The 22,624-nt window shown below is 43.3% G+C and overlaps 1 long non-coding RNA gene across 1 annotated transcript; it reads right to left on the bottom strand.

The window, feature by feature from the left end:
- Window positions 1-13,790: 13,790 nt before the first annotated feature.
- LOC140620533 (uncharacterized) lies at window positions 13,791-16,221 on the bottom strand. The gene is made up of 2 exons (XR_012020293.1): window positions 16,011-16,221; window positions 13,791-15,541 (listed from the first exon to the last, which is right to left on the bottom strand). It is a non-coding gene; the product is annotated as an uncharacterized lncRNA (long non-coding RNA).
- Between the last annotated feature and the right edge of the window lie 6,403 nt (window positions 16,222-22,624).

The following is a 22,624-nucleotide window of genomic DNA, read 5'->3' as shown; positions in this document are numbered from 1 at the left end:
ACTACTAACCTCCCATAGAACAAAAGCAAAATTGATACAGAGTCCCCAAAAGAGTCCTTCTGATGGTGAATAAAGAATACAGGGGGAATGAGCTGCAGACATAAGTTCATTCTACAAGGTGATAGTGTAAAAAAAGTCATAGTGTACAGCATGGTGACTATGATTAACAGCACCTTATTGTATATTCCAGAGTAGCTAAGAGAGCAGCTCCTACAAGTTCCCATCACAAGGAAAAAAAATTGTCACTCTGTGAGGTGGTAGGTATCAACATTAATGATATTAATGTATCGTGGTGATCATTTTGTGGTATATACATATATCAAATGCTTATGGTGTACATTTAAAACTAATACGATGTTGGATATCAGTTATATCACAAAACAGGAGGAAAAGTTGGCATCTTTAAAGCTGCTATTTCTTTTACGTTCTCTACTTTTTATAAGAAACTTTTAAAATTGAAATATTCCATGAAACTGGGTTGACTGCAGACCAGCTAACCAGAACCCTCAAGTCACTGAATTTGTACACCTTCTGCATTTGAGGAAGTAGCGATGGTCTTAGAAAACACTCACCAAGCATGCGGCTTCAGTGTGTTCTTGACTATAAGGATGGTCACATTTCCTTCCCTTTTACTCTCTCATTATCTTTTTCACAGATTACAAGGAAGAGAAACCAGGATTGAATTCAAATAGACATGAATTCAATTCCCAGGTACACTCATCAATGGTTGCAAGAATTACCTCTTAATTATCTAACCTCACCAAAACGCTGTATTTTTCACTTGTAAAAAATGCAACACCTGCCCTCTAGGATGATTTTGACAATTATAATGGACTTGAATTTTCATGCGGGGTGGGGGGAGTCAGGTTATAAAGTTAGCACATATAATCATATTTTCCTTAAAAACTCACTAAATTGCCTACCACTGTCCAAAAGAAACATAATGAGAGCCACATAGGTAATTTAAAATTTTCTGTTTGCTGCATTCAAAATGTAAGAAGAAACAGGTGAAATTGATTTCTGTAATACATTTTTTTCTGTAATATATTTTGCTTAGCCTAACACATCCGTAGTTATTCCAACATGTGATCAATGTAAAAACAAATTGCTAGTGAGATATTTTACCTTTTTGTACTAAGTCCTCAAAAGCCAGCGTGAATTTTATACCTATTGTATATCTTAACTCAGACTAGCCACATTTTTGGGGGCCTCATAGCCACCTAAAGTACTGGACAGCACAGCTCTAGACCATCCTTGTGTCTCACGGGACAGGTCATGTCTCCATAAGGCACCCTGACCAGGATTTTCTCCAGTGTTGAAACAGATCCTCGTTTCTTCAACTGAGAACCATGGCAAAGCAGATGGTTTGCATGTAGGATCCAAGAAGGAAAAGGACCTTTACGCATCAGAATCACTCACTGAGCAAGATGTGCCCACTTCCAAGATACGTCTCTTGACACGCGGGAGGGACAGACTCTCCTTGACCATCTCATACACGCTTTAGATCTGAGATCTGATTGTTGGTTTGTTCAGCATATTGAGTTGAAATTATAACTTACGTGCCCATAGATGCCTTGACTTCATGTATGGATAAAATTCCAGTTCAGGGGATGTTTGTTGAGCTCCTACTATGTAATAGAATCTAGAAAATACTCCAGCCAAGTTCAAATTCTGGCATAGCTCCTTACTAGATTCTGTGACCTTGAAAGACCATTTGCTTTCTTAAGCTTCAGTTTCCTCATCTGTAAAACAAAGATAGTAAAAGCTCTCCACTCCTGGGGTTGTTGTTGAACATCAAATAAGATATCCTGAGAAAGCACAGGGCAGAAAGCAGGCTTCACGCAATTTCCCGTTCTTCATGGTGATGTGTGCTAGGTATGGGTAGCGCAGTAAGTGTTTGCTGATGACCATGGAGCGAAGGAGGTTTGGCTCACTTTGGGTGTGTTATGGACAGAAAGATCTCCAGATCTCAAGACTTCCACCCCACCCAACTGCCACCATCAGAAATAACCATGGTGGGTAATCACCCCTTCGGCTTTACGTCATTCTCTCTAGGCCTTGAGTTGAAAAGCAGAGGAGAGTAATCAGCTAGAACATGAACACCTTCGTACAAATGTCTTTCCTTTACTCTCCTGTCTGGGGCTGCCCCAAGAATCAGCGGTGCTTATGCGGTGGGAAGGGGCATCAGAGGCCCGGGAGTGGGCCAGCTTGGGTTGCCCGCTGTTTTACAGGCTACACTCAGCCCCCAGAAGGCTTGGACACTTTGATTCTAGAAAGCTGATGAAAGTGGTTTTGTTCAACTGCAGATGTGGCGACGTAGAAATATTCAAATGTCAGCGAGGTTCCAAACAGACTAGAAGTTACGGTGACTTCGGACAACTTTCTACTGTGTGTGTCTATGTGTTTCCCTTCCCAGAAAGGTGAAGGCTTAGAGAATTCCTCACCAAAAAAAAAAAAAAAAAAAAAAAAAAAAAAAACCCACAAAAAACAACAACAACAACAAAATACTTTTTTTTTTTTTTTTTTTTAACAACAAAGAAGAAGAAAGTTAACCTGCGGCAAAAGGATTTTGTGAAACGCTTGTCCAAAAAAGAAAGAGAATATGTCCAGGCGTGTAGGATCTTGCCCCTGGCTTATGGAGCAGTGTGGAAAGAAGCCGTGTGTTTCCACCGGCGCCACAGCCCTCCTACAGGTAGGGGGCTTGCTTCCTGTCTCATACTATTCCAACGCTGTCTTTAAAGCCAGTCCCAAGAAATGAGGTGCCAGACAAAGAGAACATTCTGTTGGAAGGAAGACCCTGGATCTTCTTTCTGTTCTCCGCCCCCCTGTGAAGAGTGGAACAGGAAACTTCACACCTGCTATTAAGAGCAATCCCTCCAGGTCAGCATTTCTCCACCTGGTGCTACAGATTTAGGGCAGAATATCTCAGAATATGTCATGGCTGGGGAGGGGGCCTGTCCTGTGCAGTGTAGAATGTTTAGCAGCATCTCTAGCCTCTACCTACTAAATGCAGTTACCATACCACTCCACTCCAGTTATGACAGCCAAAATGTCTCCAGACATTGGCCACTGTCCCATTGGAGACAAATTGTCCCCAGTTGAGAACCACTGGTCTAGGGCTGGAGTGATCGGCCATTGGGCCCAACTGCTAGACCACAACAGTCAGGGAAAACCTCCTGCATTCTGAGCCAGGTGGGGAATCACTTAGCCGGACCCTTAACTCTCCGCTACATCTTTTCTCCCCTACTTCCAGCAAAAGGACAGTCCAATTTAGTAAAGCAACAAAGAATATAAAATGCAGCCTGACGATGGGGTTTCTGAGCCGGATTTGGCCCTCCTAGCTTCAAAGATCACGAAACCTCTCATTTGTACTCCACAAAGCAGCAATTTCTCACAAGGATACGTTCCTTTGACTCTCTTTTAAAAGTCAAGTACAGCTTGGCAACCACAGAGTACAGAAAATATAGGCTTTCTGCAAGAAGCAATTATTCAAAACCCAAAGACTAAAAAAAAAAAAAAAAAAAAGAACATGTCAGGTCGCGTCAGTTACAACATGTAAGACAACTGGATTCCTTCATTTATAAGCAATGGAATGGTCTCGGTTTGTTTTTTCTTGCTGACTTTGATTATTTCTTCGAGGTATGACCCAAGCTGTCTAAAACTGTTGACACTGGGTTGCTGACCTCTTAATTTAAAAACAAGAAGGTCCATGTTTGGTATTTAGGCTTTTGCTTTAAACGCTCACCAATCATTACATCCATAATTAGAACTTGTGCTGGAATGTACCAAAATCTGCCTCCTGGATCACTGACACGGTCTGTAGAAGCCACAGAAAAACTGAACACTTCAGCAATGGTAAGATTTTTCTGGGCTGGCACGGGAAAACTCGGTTCATGGAATATAAATCAGCAACCCTAGACTCTAATTTCCACTCTTCACATGTAGCATGATTATACAAGTGAGCTGTGCGAGCGTCAAGTCAAAAACCGAGGTTTGTTTGCCAGAAGGAAGCCAAACCTTCAATTCTGTGGTTAATGCCACCTAGGGATATAATTACACGAGCTAATATCATCTTTCTCCTAAAGAAGAGGAAAAGGAATCTTCGTGGCCAGCGTTCATGTGAATTAACCATTTTGGGTTTAGTACCAAGGCTAATATCAAATTCCTAAAGTATGCGTGTTCAGACATTTAAAAGTGAAAAATGAAGCATCTGACAGTAACATTAACATGCTTATCGTAGATCTTCTTCAATTTATCAAATGTCGGTTTCAGAAATGTTCCCAAAACACTGCCTCCCATGTTATTAAAGGGATTTTACATAAAATAAACCAATGTTATTATAACCTTCACACACATAGCAGAATCCAGGGAGAATTCAAACATTTGGTGAACCCATGGTGTCCCTCATTGGGGTCTCAAGGAAGCAACATTGGTGCACTGAACCAAAGGCAGACTCAGAGACTTGTTAGAAGGGTATTTATTTGGAAGGATTAAGGAGTATGGTATTTGCTTTCTGATGTGAAAACTAATTCCTGAAAAGTAAATGGGGGGCACCTGGGTGGCTCAGTGGTTGAACATCTATCTGCCTTCAGTTCAAGGCATGATCCCAGAGTCCTAGGATGGAGTCCCACATCAGGCTCCCCACAGTGAGCCTGCTTCTCCCTCTGCCTATGCCTCTGCCTCTCTTTCTCTGTGCCTCTCGTGAAATAAATAAATAAAATCTTTAAAAAAAAGTAAATGGGGCATTTAACATTACAGGAAGCTTCATAAATGGATTACATTGAATCTTTCAGACCACTATTGCCCTACTAAGTCTTCACTGTTACTCAAATAAATATGCTTAACAACTGAAGGGAAGACTGTTTTGAATGGACAAATTATTACAAAAAACCATCGTCATCCTCGTTAAAAGTTACTTAGTCTGAGGCATTCCTCTCTACTATTTTACTGTCTGACCCTGGGTCAGGGTCATGCCCCTCACCCATACTGACACCAGCATGCCTAAGCATAACTTTGTCCAACTCCAGGTATAAGCCACTAAAACATAAGGGCAGTTTCTTCAAAAGCTAACCATAAAGTTATCATATGACTCAGCAATTCCACCCCTAGGCGTGTATCCAAGAGAAATGAACACATACATCCACTCACGACTTGCACATAGACATGGATAGCACCACTATTCATAATTGCCCCAAAGATAAAGCAGCCCAAATGTCCATCGACCAATGAATGGATAAATAAAATGTGCCATACCTGTACAATGGAATAGTATTCACCTATAAAAGAGGAACAAAGGTCTGACACACGCTACAACATGGGTTAACCTCAGAAACATAATGCTAAGGGAAAGAAGACAGTTGCAAAGGGCCACCTGGCATATGATTGCATTTATATGAGAGATCCAAAACTTATTGGGTTCCAGTATAAACAATTTTCCCCAAATATAAATAATTCACTCCTCAGACTTAAGTTTAGCACCACGCCTGACACCGATTTTTTAATTTACTCCTTTAAATGATTACTTCCTTATATGGAGATGAAAATCCACCAGGCCCCACCAAGCAAAATAGAACATTGGTGTCCAATATGAAAGCCCAAATATTGCAATGAAAAATTTTTTTAAAAAGGTGAATCTCTTCCTAAAGAGATAATGGCACCATTTTTTTTTCTTGAGATAATGGCACCATTAACTTCTGTCTTCTAAAATGTTTGCTCCAAATTCTTATAACTATTCCTTAAACTTCTCAACCTGGAGCTCGTCTTCAATTATGTTGAGAGGCAATGAGATGTCAAGCATTACAAAGTCTCCCTGAATTATCAAAGAACCAAAAATAAATCCCAAATTGCTTTTTAAGTGTGAAATGTGGTTTTTTTTCCACTCTTGGTTGAAAAATGGCTGCAGAGATTGTACTCAGATTTTCCGAGCTATAAATCTCTCTCAAGCTAAGACTAGGTATGAACATTTTTAGCCTTGAAGAATATTTTTGTCAGAGAGATACGACTGCAGGAATCGGAGTTGTGATGGCTCTCTGAGAGTCACCTTCACTGCAGAGGTCATTGTTGGAAACCAACGGTGGTAATGTAAGTCATTATCAAAGAAACCAAAAAAGTAGAAAATACAGAAAATCCAATCAAACCCAACAAAAGCAGTATGCATCAAGCGCCATGAAATGTTCTTTGGCTCAGTGATCCTGTTTTTAGGAATTTATACTAAAGAAAAACAAACCACTGCAAGATGATTTATAACAGCACAAGACTGGGAGCAACCTCAACAAGCAACAATAGGGATTAGTTAATTAAATTATTCTACATCCTTTTGATGGAATGTTATATCTCCATAAAAACTGACTATAAAAGACATGGAAATGTACTTATGATATAATGTTAATGGGGAAAGGATAAAAATATATGTACACTATGATAATCATGCAAGCAAATGTATATAGATAAAAAAGCCATTGAAGTGTCCACATGAAAGCATAAATCATTGTGTTCATCTAGTGGGCCTAATCATTTTTTCTCCATACTTCCAAATTGTTGAATATCATTTTATAGTCTTTAGAAAAAACTAAGTCAATCATACAAATTTATGAGAATTCCATTAATCAACTTGCTCTGTTACCACCAACTACACTATTACCTGTCCTATTTATGCTAAAATAAGAGCCATCGGAGACACCCCCCACTCCTGGCCCCAGTCAAGATGCAGGGAAAGGAAATACAATGGTTTAGCTGAGTCAAAACGTGATTCCATTATAAACTTGGAAATGAGAATAATTTTCTGTACACTGAAAGTCAAAGAAGAGGATCCTTCTGCTTCCTGAATGCTATGCATGCACTGCTAATTTTTCTCAATAAGTTTCCGTTCCATCTCTTGGGAGGAAATTGTATGTGAAGGAGGTCAGAAGCCCCTTCCCTTGTCTGTGGAGCCTCACCTGGTAACTAACCCCATCCACCAACTGGCTGGACCTGAGACAGTACCATCAAGCGTTCTCTGGGGATGACAGGGTGAGGGAGATTAAGCCAGGTGGGCCAGTCAGCCCACCACTCAGAATCCTTACACACAACAAAGAGCCTGCTCGTAATGGCCAAGTTTCTTTGTCAACCTTTCTAGACCATGATACCCAGATATTTGGTTGAGCATTATTCTAGATGTTTCTGTGAAGGTTATTTTGTAGATTTTTGTGTTTGTATTTCAATGTGATTAACATTTAAAGCAGTCTACTTTGAGTAAAGCAGATTACACTCCACAATGCAGTGAACCTCACCCAGTCAGTAAGAGTCATTAACCAAAAAAGGACCTAGGTCCACAAAGAAAGAGGGCTTCTATCAACAGGCAGCCTTAGACCAGAGATGCGGTGTCAGCTCTTCCCTGGGTCTCCAATCTGCAACATCTCCTGCAGAGTTTGGACTTCCTGGTCTCTGCAATCACATGAGCCATTCTTTAAAATCTCTTTACACACACACACACACACACACACACGATCCTAAATAACCATATAGTACATATAAACATATACAATACATATATATATATATATATAATGCTATACACATGCATGTACATACAGTACATATAAATACATAATATGCTTGATGATAGAGACAGACAGATGCATTGTATTGGTTCTGATTCTTTGGGGAGCCCTGAGTAACACAGAGTTCTACTTCCATAAATGTTCCATGAGTGTCCTCAGAACACGAGGTTATTTGTTAACTGCGGGAAGGAGGGGTAAATTACTCTTGGGTCCTAGAATGGAGCCCCCCCCCCCCCTTAGGCCAGTTGTTCAGATCCTTCTGGGAAAGTCATGTGAATAAGAAACATTCACAAAATTATGAGAGTTACTGACTCACAGAGCTCCGGTCTATATATGTATGTTTTGTAAATATTTTAAATGCCTGTTAAGACATCACTTTTGCCGTGCTAATTCCCATACCCAGTTTGCCCTAAGATCCTTAACTGCATGCCTGGGGACACGAGCGATGTTGCATGTTATGCTCTCCCGGGAGATCACAACTTCTAAGTTTGTAAACGATTTACTTACTCAATTTCCACTCTCCATATAAACATCTGGAGTACAAAAACAATATACCTATTGCTTCTCCAATGTGGATTAATATTTAGTCTGCATTAGACAAACTGTCTTTTCTTTTTAGTGCCTTTTCTTTAAAAAAAAAAAAAAGATTTATTTGAGAGAGAGTAAGCACAAGTGAAGGGGGGGGCAGAGGGAGAAGCAGACTCCCCACTGAGCAGGGAGCTTAATGTGGGGCTCAATCCCCAGGACCTGGAATCATGACCTGAGCCAAAGTCAGACATTTAACCAACTGAGCCACCCAGGTGCCCCTTTGGTGCTTTTTCTGATGAGCCTTATCAATCTGTAGGATGTTAATTGTTTTCATTTTCCAGATATATAATAGCTTATGTTTGAGCTACTATTTAATTTTCTGCCTCTAATTTTTGAGGATTCTACTCCTGCAATTTAACTCAAATTACACATTTGAGTATTAAATATTTTTACTCTTACAAAGCTTTTCTTTTAATAGTAAAATCAATATGCCTGATTTTAACACATGTTCTTACCTTGGAAATTGGTTTAAATTAGCAAAATGTATTCAAAACACACTGACTACAGATTTAACCCATTTTCTTAAACTAGTGGTTTAACACATTTTCGCTGAAATGGGTAATTTCTGGCTTAACCAATTCAACTGCCTGATTATTTGACTAACAGAAAACCAGCTTACCAACAGGCACTCACACCTTGGACCCCAGGAGGGCAGTCCTCCCAAGAAAAGGACATAATAGAGCTCCATTGGAGGCTCAGGATTTAAGAAATAGGGTCCAGAATCATCTCCTTTGGAGGGTTTGCTCTTGCATGGAGCACATGAGAGCAGTCTGATTTAATGTCACATTACATTTATGCTTTGAGGAAGTTGGTCTTTGGATGAATGACATTAGAAAAACCACCAGTGCATTAACTCCCCAGGAACACAAATCCTGCAACATGGACCAACAAGATGGCATCATGGCAAAATGCCAGGTATCCATTTACAATCTCACAGTTGGCTTTGTATCACTTTCCTCACAGGTAGCTTAAATTGTGTCCATTAACCCCCACCTTCCTTCAGCCATATCTGCTACTAGATCCGGGGTTCTTAATCCTAACTACAATCTTACATTGCATTCTTCTGGGGGAACTTCTAGACAGGTAGGACTTCAGAGCCCCACCCCAAACTATTTAAATCAGAATCAATAGAAATGGGACCTGGGCTGATTCTAATGTAAGTAAAATGAATGCAAAGACCCATAAGAAAGAAAGGATTTCTAAAGAAGGGCCTGACAATCAGTTGGAAAAAAATATTCTCTGAAACCTGCCCCCAAATGATTCCAGGGCACATGCTTCACGGCCCAAGGGAGAGCCATGGAGATCCCAAGCTTCATCCACTGTACCCTAAAGGTTCTTTTCTAAAATGACAAACCTCCCAAAGAATTCTCCAGAGTTTCACGTCTGCAACAGTTGAAACTATGTTGTGTTGGTTTTTTGTGTTTTTTTTTTTTTATTTTTTTTTTCCTGAAAACACATGTGTCCTTTTGTTTCACGGTCTCACTTGGCACCAAGCACCCAGTTCATTTGCCCATCAGATTAGCTCGAATTACATGCTTTTACTGCTCCTACAAGCTAATGCAAGAGACCTACAATTAACTGTGGGCTGGTTTAAACCCTAAATGGAACTAATGTCTGCCCCGACCAAATGCCTCAGGACCTGCTTTTTTTCCCCCTGTAAATTGCTATTTTTGTAGGCTGTCTTCCAGAAGTTGAGCCCCAAAACAAGTTGGAACTGTAAGCCTACTAGATTCTCCTCACAATAATTATTGAATCCTTACCGCTTGTGCTCTCTTTGGAAACTTAGCAAGATGCACAATATTGTCCTTGCAAAGGAAGACAAAATTGTCACTCATAACGTAATCCCATTCACATACTAGTAGAAGTGAGAGGAAACCACCAACACCTCTGCCTTTCACGGGTAGGTATTTATGTGTCAAGACATAGAAAGACAAAACATCGCCTGTCTCTGGATCTGCAAATCGACGAGCTGATTCTTTCCTAAGGAAAAAGATCTATTCGGCACTCAAGTTGAAAATACCAGGAATGTTAGAAAATTCCAGCACCACGAGTTCTACAATGAGAGAGAACACAAATTTGTTCCCGTTAAATTTCACAAATTTCAGAAAGAAAAAGATGAATGGAAAATAAGCATGATTCTTACTTAAGGGCTTTCATGGAAAAGTAGCGTAATATCGGTATTACGATACCTTTCATTTCCATCAGCAATGAGTTACACTATGTCAGTCCCTGAGAGGGACAATCAGATAAACCCCTACGGAGTGCCTGTGGAATTTGCTGCTCCTGGCATCAAGACTGAAAGAGCAAGAGTGAATTAAGCAGAGCCGATTCGGCTTTTGGAGGTGGGAGCCTGGGGAGAAAGCATCTATGTAACTCATCAGTAGGGCTGCAAGCTTCATTTCTCCCCAGATCACATTCCCCTCAACTGCCATCATAAAGGAACCGGTGGAGATTTTCAATGATGGGAACTGGAAGTGGAAAACAGGGTTCTGAACTTACGCCTTTGCTTGCGTGCCTCTGAAGCCATGTTTTCTGGGATGACTTTGATAGAACAAGTCATACCCATTACCTCACCTGAGAGACTCCTAGGCCGACACTCTAAATGGTCAAATTGGACTGCCATTTCCTGGAGCTCCACTTTCATCCTTGAACGAGTCATATTGGATGCGCGGTATGATGTTGGATTACACAGAAAGTCAAGAGCCCCATGTGCTGCTCCTTGTGTCACTTGAAAAGTGCCTACTCCTCTCTCATTTTAGGATTGATTGAAACATATCTTCCTAACCGTGCTTGCCCGGGAAGCATGATCAGTGCCTTAAATCATCCTAATTGTCTCCTTCGTGTATACGTAGCTGTTTTCAAATACATGGATATGATGTCAAAAGAACAATATACAAATTCATTTAAGAGCATTTTAAATTTAGAGTACCTTTGCTTGTGTGTCATCGGCATTGGGTACCAAACATACAACCATGGTCTGTGAGTACCTGCCATTTTCACTATTGCCTGAACTTACTTTCAGAGCCCTCTAAATATCCCTTTGAGAATATGAAAAACAAAACCCAAAATGCTACACCCTTATGATCCAATCCACATACTGGTGGGGATAAATCACAACGACCCTGTAATGACGATGACAACAGGAAGAGTGTACCAAAAATAATGACTTGCCCCGTGTTGTGGTGCTCCTCAGTTTCGTAAGTTGGGGTCTCCTACTCCAGTGCTCCTCCCACCTCACATAGCCTCCCAGTTGTTTCAGTAAGGTCAAGGTCACCTTTGCTACGAAGGCAGGCTTTAGAATCAGGCTGTGTAGGTTTAAATCTCAGCCCTCCAGTAGCTTTAAAGCCTCAGCCTCAAAATGTTCATCTGAAAAACAGATCCACAAAGAGCGCCCACAGTGAGATGAACCGTGGAGGGCCTTAGCCCCGGAACCTGGCCAAGTACTTGCCATCCCTATTGGCTGTTCTTTTTTTTTTTTAATAATAAATTTATTTTTTATTGGTGTTCAATTTGCCAACATACAGAATAACACGCAGTGCTCATCCCGTCAAGTGCCCCCCTATTGGCTGTTTTTATCATTCTCTTCAGGTAGTTGGTCAACTGATCATGCAGTTCTAAAACCTTTTCAGAAATATCTCCTTCAAGCCAGGCACTGACCCAGAGCACTGCTCTGTACCTACCTTTTCCAGAAACTTCCCACAATTCAGATTTATTTTTCCTTGCATCTTCCACATGTTCAGGTTTAGTTGCCGATTTGTTCACAATGCAAATGTTTAGGGGCTCTGGATCTTTATTTATCAGTCCTTTCCCCTCTTGCCCAGGTGAGTCTGGAGTATGGAATATGCCCCCATGTTGCCTGTAGAGACATGGTTAATCAGAGCCTGTGCACACGCACGCACGCACACATACACACACACAAACACACACATCCAGGTACACATCAGAGACCTGTCAGCGGGTAATTATCTTCTGTGCTGATGGCTCTGAATTGCTGGGTGCCTTCCAGCTATGTTCACTCTTCAAGCTTCACTTCCCATCCTTCTTGCAGCTGTTTCTGACTCCAGCAGCCCTGGGGCCGCAGACCTGGTAGGCCCTTCCAGGCTTGCCTCTTCTTGCCCCTATAAAGAATTGCCGCCCTAAGCTATACACTTTCCAGAGCAAACATGTAAGATACTTTACAACCCAGCCCAGTCCAGGAGCAGCGTGTTATCTTTCTGTAAAGTCAGCCCGACTGTTGTCTTATTAATTTGTATTTTATTGACCAAACAGTGCTTGTCCAGACACAGTGAGGCTATTTTTTACCCAGACCATCACTCCACGAGCGTGGTGGGCAACATAACGTGGGCCTGTGTGGTCTCCAACATGGGACTGGGATGTGGTGAGCTCCACCACCTCTGGGCAACGCTCATCCCTCTCATCTACCCTGCGTCGTCCTCCTTCCACAGAAGAACACCCCTGGTGGGTGGAAGGACAGGTCCTGTGGCTGGAACCCCTGGGAAGAGAGGGCTGTTTCCATGTGCTCTTCCTGAGGGAACAGTGGGGAAAGGTACAAGCTAGCAGAGGGGGTTAAGTGGTTCTGCAGAGCTGGTCTGACACCCAGGGGGGCTCCCTGGGGTGGAAAGACCACTCTCCCCACAGCTGAACAAATTGTGTCAAAGTTTGAGGCCCCAAGCACTATTCTGCAGTCCCTCTGCATTTGCCTGATGGCTTAATGCCTCCAAATTTGACCTTGTTATGGGAAAATTGTTCTCATTTGGCACTTTGGGGATAATGTGTAATTTCAAAACCAGGGTGTGAGCACATTGTAACTATTTTGAAATCCCATCTGCTAAAATTCATTCAAAAACTTTTTTTTTTTCTTTTTGGTGGCTCCTACTCTGTCTCTTCTCCTTCTACCCGGTCCCCAAGTAACCAACCAAATGAGTATCACTTTTTTCATGCTTTCAGCAATCTTTGCTAAAAAGCTCGATGTGTGTTCATGATAAATACACCCCTGTGGCTACTTGCAAGAGAAATAAACCCCAGCATGAAAATACCAAGGCTTTCCTCTTTTCTTATGTAAATAAATCTCCAGATGGCTCATTTGTAAGATTGTGTTTACTAATTCTTGTTTTCTTTCTAGACAATTTGTTCCCAGTACCCATTTTATCATTGGAACTGGAGGTAATGCTTACAATTTCATTTAATGAAAAGTCTATCTGAAGACTAGGTCCACAGGGGTAGAGTCGTGCCAATGCCACACACACGCAAATCCCTCAGGACGGACTAACATTCCTCGTGCTGTTGTTGTTGTACGGCAGATATTTTTAATTAGAATCAGAAGAGAATAAGTGATTTCAGACTTATTAGAATATCAGAACTGGAAGGGACCACAGGCTCATCTAGTCCAGGAACGGAAATTTGTGCCACACACGCCCATACTTCTCTCTTTCATCTAGCGCCCATGGCAGACATCGCCAATCCCCCATGGCATCCTTTCCAAATGATCTCAGGGGCAATCTCAGTAACGTTTTCGACTCCTCACCAAGTCATTCTTAATCAATTAACATGTAAGACAAGATGCATTTGCCATAACTAAGCCCTTCATTTTACAGATGAGGAGCCTGCGACTCTCAGAAAGGCAATAATATTATTCAGTATCTCACAGCTAGTGAAGAGCATTAGTTCTTTTTTTAAAAAATATTTTATTTATTTATTCATGACAGACAGAGAGAGAGAGAGAGAAAGGCAGAGACACAGGCAGAGGGAGAAGCAGGCCCCATGCAGGAGCCCGACGCGGGACTCGATCCTGGGTCTCCAGGATCACACGCCGGGCTGAAGGCAGCGTGCTGCACCACCGGGGCTGCCCAGAGCATTAGTTCTTAACCTGGAAAATTCAAACACAAGTCTGTGGTGCTAGATGGAGAGAAAAGTGACATCTTCATTTTCACTACCTCTAACTGTAATTTAGCATTTCCTTCATTTATGAAGGAAAGCCACAAACCGTAGTAGTATTAGCATATCTGATTCTGTCACCAACGACAATCAGAGATATTTTCATGTAATATTCACTCATTACAGATTTCTTAAAATATCATGAATGCTCGGTTGCTAATGCTAAATCATAGTAGTTATTAGAACTTCAGCTAGATCTTGTATCTTGATGCATTAAGATGCACATATATTACTATATCACAAATCTGGTATTTTAATGTTTTGATAATTGTGTTTTACATGGCTTCCCTTTATATATATATATAAAATTTCATTTTATGTATTTAAAGCATTGTTCTGAGAAGGGGTCCAAAGATTTCATCAGGCTGTCAAAAAGGTCTATGGCACAAAAATGAAAAATCCCCCAGTTAAGAGAAAAGCCAGGTCTCCTAAACTCTTAACCCTCATATTCTTCCCACATGCACTATAAAGGCCTCACCACAAACTCCTGTCATCTTAGACTGACAGTATATTTACTGCCATATTAATAAGAAATCTTTTAATTTAAAAAATTGTTTATGCTCAATAGAGAACAAAGACACACATAAAGTAAAAATCACAAGTTCTTAAGCTCCACTCCCCCAAGATAACTACTATTAGCAGTTTGGTATATGACTTTCCAGACATATACACTCATTATGCAATGAAAATGGAATCAAACAATTCCTGCTTTTCTACAGCTGGCTTTTTTCACTTATCAAAGTAAAAAGAGTAGAGAATATCGTGGCTATCTTTGATTTGTATAGATTTGCCCCATTCCTTTTAGCAGCTACAAAGTGTTTTCCTGCACAAATGTACCCCACTTCATTTCACAAACCCCAATAAAGGAGATTTGTTATCCAAAGTGTTCTTGGCAAAAGATAACAGAGGGACGAGCTGTCATTTGAACCTGGGAAGATTAGGAATTTGGCTTTAATGGCCATTAATGTGCTCCTCTGGCACAGAGTCGACAGTGATGAGGTCAGTGGCTAACTGTCACTGCTGAAAAGCCCACAGCCTCCAGCTCTCTGGACTGAGGAAGAGCCCCTTCCTGGGAAGGCTGGTCTTCTATACAGATGTGCCCATTACAGGAGTGTGAGCGTGGAGGAACGGGTAGAGAGCAAGGGAGATCCCATCCCCCAAGCCTGCTGATTCTCTAATGCAAGAGGCTCAGTGCAAGAGTAGAAACCAGGCTCTGGTCCCAACCTGCTCTCAGGAGCACTGCTTTGGGGGTAACCATCCACACTTAATGGGCTTGGTCTGAGCCAGACTCCAGGACACAGATGCCTCAGATGCCCAACCCTGGCAGCACAATGACTCTCCCTTAACCCCTGCCCCCACTGCCGCCTCCGCTCTATTCCTCCCATGGCCCGGTGTGACCCCACAAACCCCATATTCACACCTGACCTGCAGGCCAGCCACCTTGGCAGCTACAGGTCTGGGAGGAGAGTGTCATCGATTCCCTTAGGGTGGATAAAGGGAGAAAAGAAGAAAGAAACACTTTAGTCATAACTGGTGAAAATGTGACCTGATCGATGTCACGCTGCCCAACACTATTGTTACCAGAAAACCAGAAAACTCAGGTAAGGCTAGTTCCAGATCAGAGGCTCCAGAGAGAAGGGAACAACTTGTTTTCAGAAGGCGAAATAACAAGACGGCAAGGCAGCCTGGAGCATGTGAGGAGACCCCCAGGAGGCCCTGGCTCTCACCTGTTAGGGCCCCCGCAGGGAGCACTGGGCCAGGAGTCTACGAGGCCCAGGTTCCCTAGGGCTTGGGGAGGTGGCTTCCCAGCTGCACCCTGTTTCCCCGGCCACAAAATAAAATGCAGACAGAAGAACACTTTCACCCGGACCCCGCTTCCTGGGTGCTTAGTGGCAGTCCCGCCCACCTGACCCCAAGCCTAGGGCAAAGCAGGGTCAGGGACAGCCCTACCTCTGCCCGTTTCTTTGCCTCTTTATGCTTCTATGGCTCCCAAGGACAGGTCACCACTTCTCATTCCTAGCTCGAGGCAACCGTGTCCTTTCCCCTGTTCACACAGGCTTTTCGCCCTCCCGTCGCATCTTGCTGTCTCCACTCTGCCTGGGGTTTCAGCAATTTTAAATTCCCTGGCTTTGAGTCAGCTCCACTATCAGAACCAATGCGGCTCCAGACTGTTCTACCCCCATTCGACGCAGGAAATGAAACAAAGCCGGGCTTGTTCCCAGTTTGATAGGCTGCAAGTTCAGGGAACGGGGGCTTCAAATCTTTCACGATTTTGTTTTGGCACCAGAGCGTCTGCGTTTAATTCTGCGTCTCCTGCCAGACTCGGGAAGCCGAAGTGATAACATCAACACGCCAGGGATGGGGGCACAGCACCCGCGCTTCTCCCTCCCGGCGGGGCCACGCGTGCAGGCACACTCGTACGGACAGATGCACGCGCGCACACTGCCAGCTGCATTCCCCCCACGTACTGCTGCGCGGGCAAACACACACCCACACTCGTACGTACAGATGCACGTGCACACACTGCCAGGTGCCTTCCCACCTGCACACCGCTGCACGTGCAAACACACACACACACACTGGTACATACAGATGCATATGTGCACATTGCCAGGTGCATTCCCACCCACATACTGCTGCGCGTGCAAACACACTCGTACATACAGATGCATGCGCGCACACTGCCAGGCGCATTCCCCCCACGTACTGCTGTGTGGGCAAACACATACCCACACTCGTATGTACAGATGCACACACACACTGCCAGGTGTGTTCCCCCCATGTACTGCTGTGCAGGCAAACACACCCACACTCGTATGTACAGATGCACACGTGCACACTGCCAGGTGTGTTCCCACCTGCACACCGCTGCAAACACACACACACACACACACACACAGGTACATACAGATGCATATGTGCACACTGCCAGGTGCATTCCCACCCTCATACACACACTCGTACAAACAGATGCACATGTGCACGCTGCCAGGTGCATTCCCACCAATGTACTACCACATGTGTCACAGACACCCACACACATTTATACATACAGATGCCCTTGTACATCCTGCCAGGTACATTCCCATCAGTGTACCCCCACGCGTTCATACAGACATACACATGCACACACTAGTAAACACGCTGCCACAAACACGGTCACTTGCACAGCCATGAACACACACACAGACACATGTTCACCCATGTATACTCACCTACCACAGACATATTCACAGCCAACACATACATAGATAGACACCCATGTGCACACATTCTCACAAAGCTAGTTGCATGTGCACAGACATGTATGCTCCTAGACACACTGAGATAGACACTCACACTAATACCCATGGGAGGAAAAGACTGCACAGGGGGTGCAGTCTGCATGGTGGGGAGGGCAGGGGTATCAAAGGGTGAACTGTCCTAGCGACCTCCCCACCCATCAGGACCTGGAGAAACCAGTTCCTGATCCCATGGTCTCCAGGAAGGTCCACGATAAAGTTCAACCAATCAAGCAGACAGTTTCTATGGCCACGTTTACTCTTCTCAGCTCCGAAGTTCAGCAGCTCCTGTCCTCACAGATAGGATGTGAGTGGAGGTCGTGGCCAACGTGTGACACACGGAAAGACCCACGTCTGTGGGCCACCCTCCACAGGTAACTGGCCAACATCTTTTGTTTAAATTAGACCTGGGGCTGAGAGGGCATCCGCTGACCTTGAGGTTCCTACAATCAGCAAGGGCCCCCCCACAAGGCTGTCCCAGGGCCTGTAAGATCATCACTCATGTACCCACTCAGGACACCACTCCTGAGGGCCAGCCGGCACCCTGGGCCCTGGTGGCACCCTAGTGAACAGCCATGGGAGGCAGAGGCAGACAGGAACCAAGCATCACATTTACTGATGGAAAATGACAGCTGTAAGAAGCGCTCTAAACCCCTTATGGGGGAAACTGGGTAAGAGTGCTGGTCCCCCATAAGGGGGCCCCACAGCTATGTGGGCCAGGTGCCATGGACATAATGGGCCCACAGAGGGGCTCAGGTGTATTAGTCTCATTGATACTGCCATCGTGCACTCTAATACCCCACACCCCAGAGAGAAGCACACCCAGACCATCGAAAGACTCATGATCAACATGCCCCCCGCCTTCGGGACAGGAGGACATTATAATAAACATGTTGAACAATGTTTATGAAACAGAGTGGAGTCAGGACTATCTTTTCTAAACACAGCCCTCTGCCAGCAGTTGGCTTCTCCCTGCTGACCCCCAGCTGCCAGCCCAGGAGCACCAGGTAGGAGGGGCAACCACCAGCTCCTGGGCCTCAGTGGCCAGTGATGTAGCCTCTCCCTCCACCGAGGCCTCTGCCCTGATCCCTTGGCCTGCCCTCCTTCCCTATGGAGCTGGAGACCTTTCCTGACTCTCAGCCACTGACCCTTGCTGGCAGGAAAACTGGGGTTTGAGGTTTTTTGGTTTTTTTTTCTGTTTACCCGTGAAAACCGGTATAAGATACTGACTCTGAATTCTGAAAACCCCTATTATCAGTCCCATTCTGTCACAGACTAGCAGAACATCTCGGGCAAGTCCTTAACCACTGTGAGCCTTGGTTTCCTTATTCGTAAAATAGAATAAGACCTACCTCGTGGAGTTTCTCTGAGAATTAAATGAGACGATGCCTATAAATAGCATGCCATCTGACACCCGACAAAGTCTCTGTAAATGTTAGCTTTTATTTGTTTACAACTCCACCTTTTTCCAGAATAGGAGTGTGTGTGCATGCGCACGCGTGTGTGTGTGTGTGTGTTGAGTGGGGTGGGTGGAAGGGAAGGGGGATGGATAAATAAAGCTGATTCTAGCATCCCGTAGTGAATCCCACAATAACACAGGGCAGGCCACCAACACAGCTCCTGCATGTTCCTACAGCCGCCCCTTAAGGACACACTTGTTGTTCAGTAGAAGTGCTACATTTCTTACTGCTAAGATCACCAGGGACACATTTTTCTTTTAATTATAAACATATTCCAATCAATGTCTTACCATCAAAATGGAATTTAAACGATCTCTGATGATGGTCATTTGAAGCTTATTAATCACTATAAATTATTTTGACACCCAAGCAAAAAGTCTCCTGTAATGCTTTAAAATCCCATTTTCATTTAACATTAATTAAAGGCCACTAACCGTAAAGTATTAATAAAATCAAATTCCCAAAAGGAGCTCCCAGCTGACAGGCTTCAGCTCTTGACAAATTCTGGGACCCTGAGTGAAGCACAGGCCATAGTGAAATGTTCACCATGGAAATGTAATCAGCCCAACTGTGATAAAGAGAGGGCGTCTCTTGAGAAGATAACAGATACTTGCAATAATAAATTTTATGATCATCATTAACCTATCTCTAGCAGTTTATGGCTATTGTGGTTATTTAGCAAAAGACTTTTCGAATCAAAAAAACCTTACTAGCATGCTATATAGTTGTTTAGTGGCTCAATTTGATTATCCTATAAATATCAGGGCCAGGATACATATTGCAGAGATGGGGTTGTTGGCCATGGTGTTATCAGAGCACAGAAGTTCGAGGCCTGAGACCAAAGATGATCAGAAAACAGAGAGAAAGATCTATGTCACCCTCACAAACCGCATGTTCCTAAAATGTCAAGTGAAGTCAATTGCTCTGGCGGTTCTTGAATCTTGTATTGTTTAATCATCTACTGAATATTCACATCCCCCAGCCCAGCAGCTGGGCACCTCATGAATGGATAGGAGACAGAGCTCACCTCCTTTGGCAGCTCCATGTCCGAGGCTGTACCATGAAGACACCATGGCCTAATCCATGAGCTGAAAGGCCCCAGGGGAGTGTGTGTGTGTGTGTGTGTACGCAGTGAAGAGCATCTGTGCAAATCTGCCCTGTTCTCCTAAAAGAGCTTCAAAGCATTTTCCCAGTTGCCTTTTCCCTTCTCCTTTTGGACACTTGAGTAGAACCAAGAAATTTTAAAACTGTATTTCAGGACCTAAAACCTATTACTTTATACCTTAAAAGACCCTTTGCTTTAGCTCATTTTCATCAGAAATCCTAATGACATATTAAAACAGAGGCCATAATTAAAAATCCTATTGGTCCAGATTCTGACCTGACCTTTACACAGCAAGGGCTTTGGCATCACTAGACAGCGTACTTGAGGTGTGAGGAAATGTCTTCCATTGTCTTGGTGGCATAAAGTTCTCTTGAAAACCTCTTTTTTGGGCACCTGGATGGCTCAGTTGGTTGAGTATCTAACTCTTCATTTTGGCTTAGGTCATTATCTCAGGGTCCTGAGTTCGAGTACCACACCAGGCTCTGTACTCAGTGGAGAATCTGCTTGAGTTTCTCTCTCTCTCCCTCTGCCCCTCTCCCCCACTCGTGCTCACTCACTCTCTCTCAAATAAATAAAAAAATAAAGAAATAAATCTTTTTTTTTTTTTTAAGAAAAAAAGAAACCTGTTCTAAAAATGTTTTTTGGGTGGGAAAAATTAGAGAGGGTGACAAAACATGAGAGACTCCTAACTCTGGGAAACGAACAAGGGGTAGTGGAAGGGGAGGCAGGTTGGGGGGATGGGGTGACTGGGTGACGGGCACTGAGGAGGGCACTTGACGGGATGAGCACTGGGTGTTATGCTATATGTTGGCAAATCGAACTTCAATTTAAAAATAAATAAAAATAATAATTTAAAAATAAAAATGTTTTTGAATGTCCATCCCAAATAGCACATCTTTTGTGCTACCAGTACCCTAAAGACTAGGTCTTCATTATAACAGCTTAATGACCTCTTTCTTCACTCTACTCCAGCCCCACAAAAGTCCCTGTGAAGTTTATCTTTAGGGCCATCTCTAGAGCTATGGAGGAGAGAAGGAAGGATTCAGACATTCCTTAACCACATACTTTTATTTAGGATAAAGTAATGCATAGGGAGCATAAGATTTTTGCTGGATAAGAAGTACATCTAGCCACTAGCTCCAGAAGAAGGAAGGATATCCAGAGATGCTAATTTCATCCATGAAAGTGTCTGGGCACATTAATACTATGTTTCCCAACCATTGTAGTTGCTCTTCAGTCAGGATCCCCCAGAGCACAGCTCCCCAAAACAGACCCCAAGATACCCTAAGAGAATACTGACACCCTCCATCTTTGACAAACAGTTCTGTCCACTTAGATGGACAAGGAGATCTGTCTAACATTTTGACTGCGAGCTTTCAGACTGAGCAAGTAACAATGAAAATGAAGAGCAGATGGGCAACTCCATCTGCCAGCAGAAGTGATGACAGGCCAGCCCCAGGCCCCCACCAAGTCACTTGAGATGGGACTTTATGGTCATATGACCAGTGTTTTCACAAACCCGTCAGAACTTATCCATCCAAATGATTGCCGTTCTCAAGGGGAACACCTTAAAAGGAATTATAATTGTTCTTTCCCTCAAAGTAACGTGGAAACCCAGCCTTAGAAGTCAGTTTCTAAGTCACTTGGTAAATCTTGAAGATTCAATGAGAGAATTAAACAAGGTGGGTCTAACACGTGCCTACCATGGTGCTAAGTATATAGTGGGCCCTTAATAGATGTTAACTGTTGTCATGACTATTACCCTTCCAAAGTCTTAAGATGTGGTTGGATGCCCTTTTACAAGGAAGTATAAGCCTCAAAGAGTAGAGGCTGTCAGTCACCCAAATTGTTTCTCGTTTCTTCCTATGAGGTACTGACAACACATGATGCAAATTTAGGAATAAAAACACAGTCTTGGGTTAAATAATGTTTCCATGGTTAAAAAAAAAAAAAATGATGACAAAGCATGGGTCAATGTCTGTCTTCAGGAGAACAATAGAAACCAGAAATTTTCTCTTTTTTTTTTAAGATTTTATTTATTCATTCATGAGAGACAGAGAGAGAGAGACAGAGACAAAGACACAGGCAGAGGGAGAAGCAGGCTCCACGCAGAAGCCCAATGTGGGACTCAATCCCAGGACTCCAGGATCATGCCCTGAGCCAAAGGCAGGCGCTAAACCGCTGAGCCACCCAGGGATCCCCGAAACCACAAATTTTCTTCTGAGATCTACCCAGCTATCCCATGAGGGCTAAGAGTAATCATTTGGCCTCTTCTTTTCCATCCCTCCGAAGTAGGAAGTAGAATTACTGTGGCAGAGATAATCCTGTGTGCTCACCAAACCTGTGTCCTCTTCCTGTCTACACAGAAGTCTGCATTGTCAACATCCTTTGCAGTTTTGTTGGGACCACACGATTTCCAGTGTCATCTTCGTGTGCACGTGTTTGTGCATGTGTTTGTATTCTTTCGCCCTTTCTCTCTCTCATCCAAGCCATAAACATGGGCTCAGAAGTGAAAGCCAGTGATGGAGGGAAGCTCTGTCACAGCTTAGAGAGGAGGCTGTCCCCCCAGCAGCGCCTCCAGACATCTATGTGAGACTTTGTATGAATAAGCCAACCAATTTTATTACATTAAGTCATTTGGGCTGCTGTTGGTGTGAACATATTGATTAACATCATTGCCTTCCCACAAAAGTTTTAGACAACTTTCTGTTTCAGAGA

The sequence above is a fragment of the Canis lupus genome, chromosome 29 (assembly GCF_048164855.1).
Source record: "Canis lupus baileyi chromosome 29, mCanLup2.hap1, whole genome shotgun sequence".
In the NCBI taxonomy this organism is placed as follows: Eukaryota; Metazoa; Chordata; class Mammalia; order Carnivora; family Canidae; genus Canis; species Canis lupus.
This window is presented reverse-complemented; position numbering and strand designations above follow the sequence as displayed.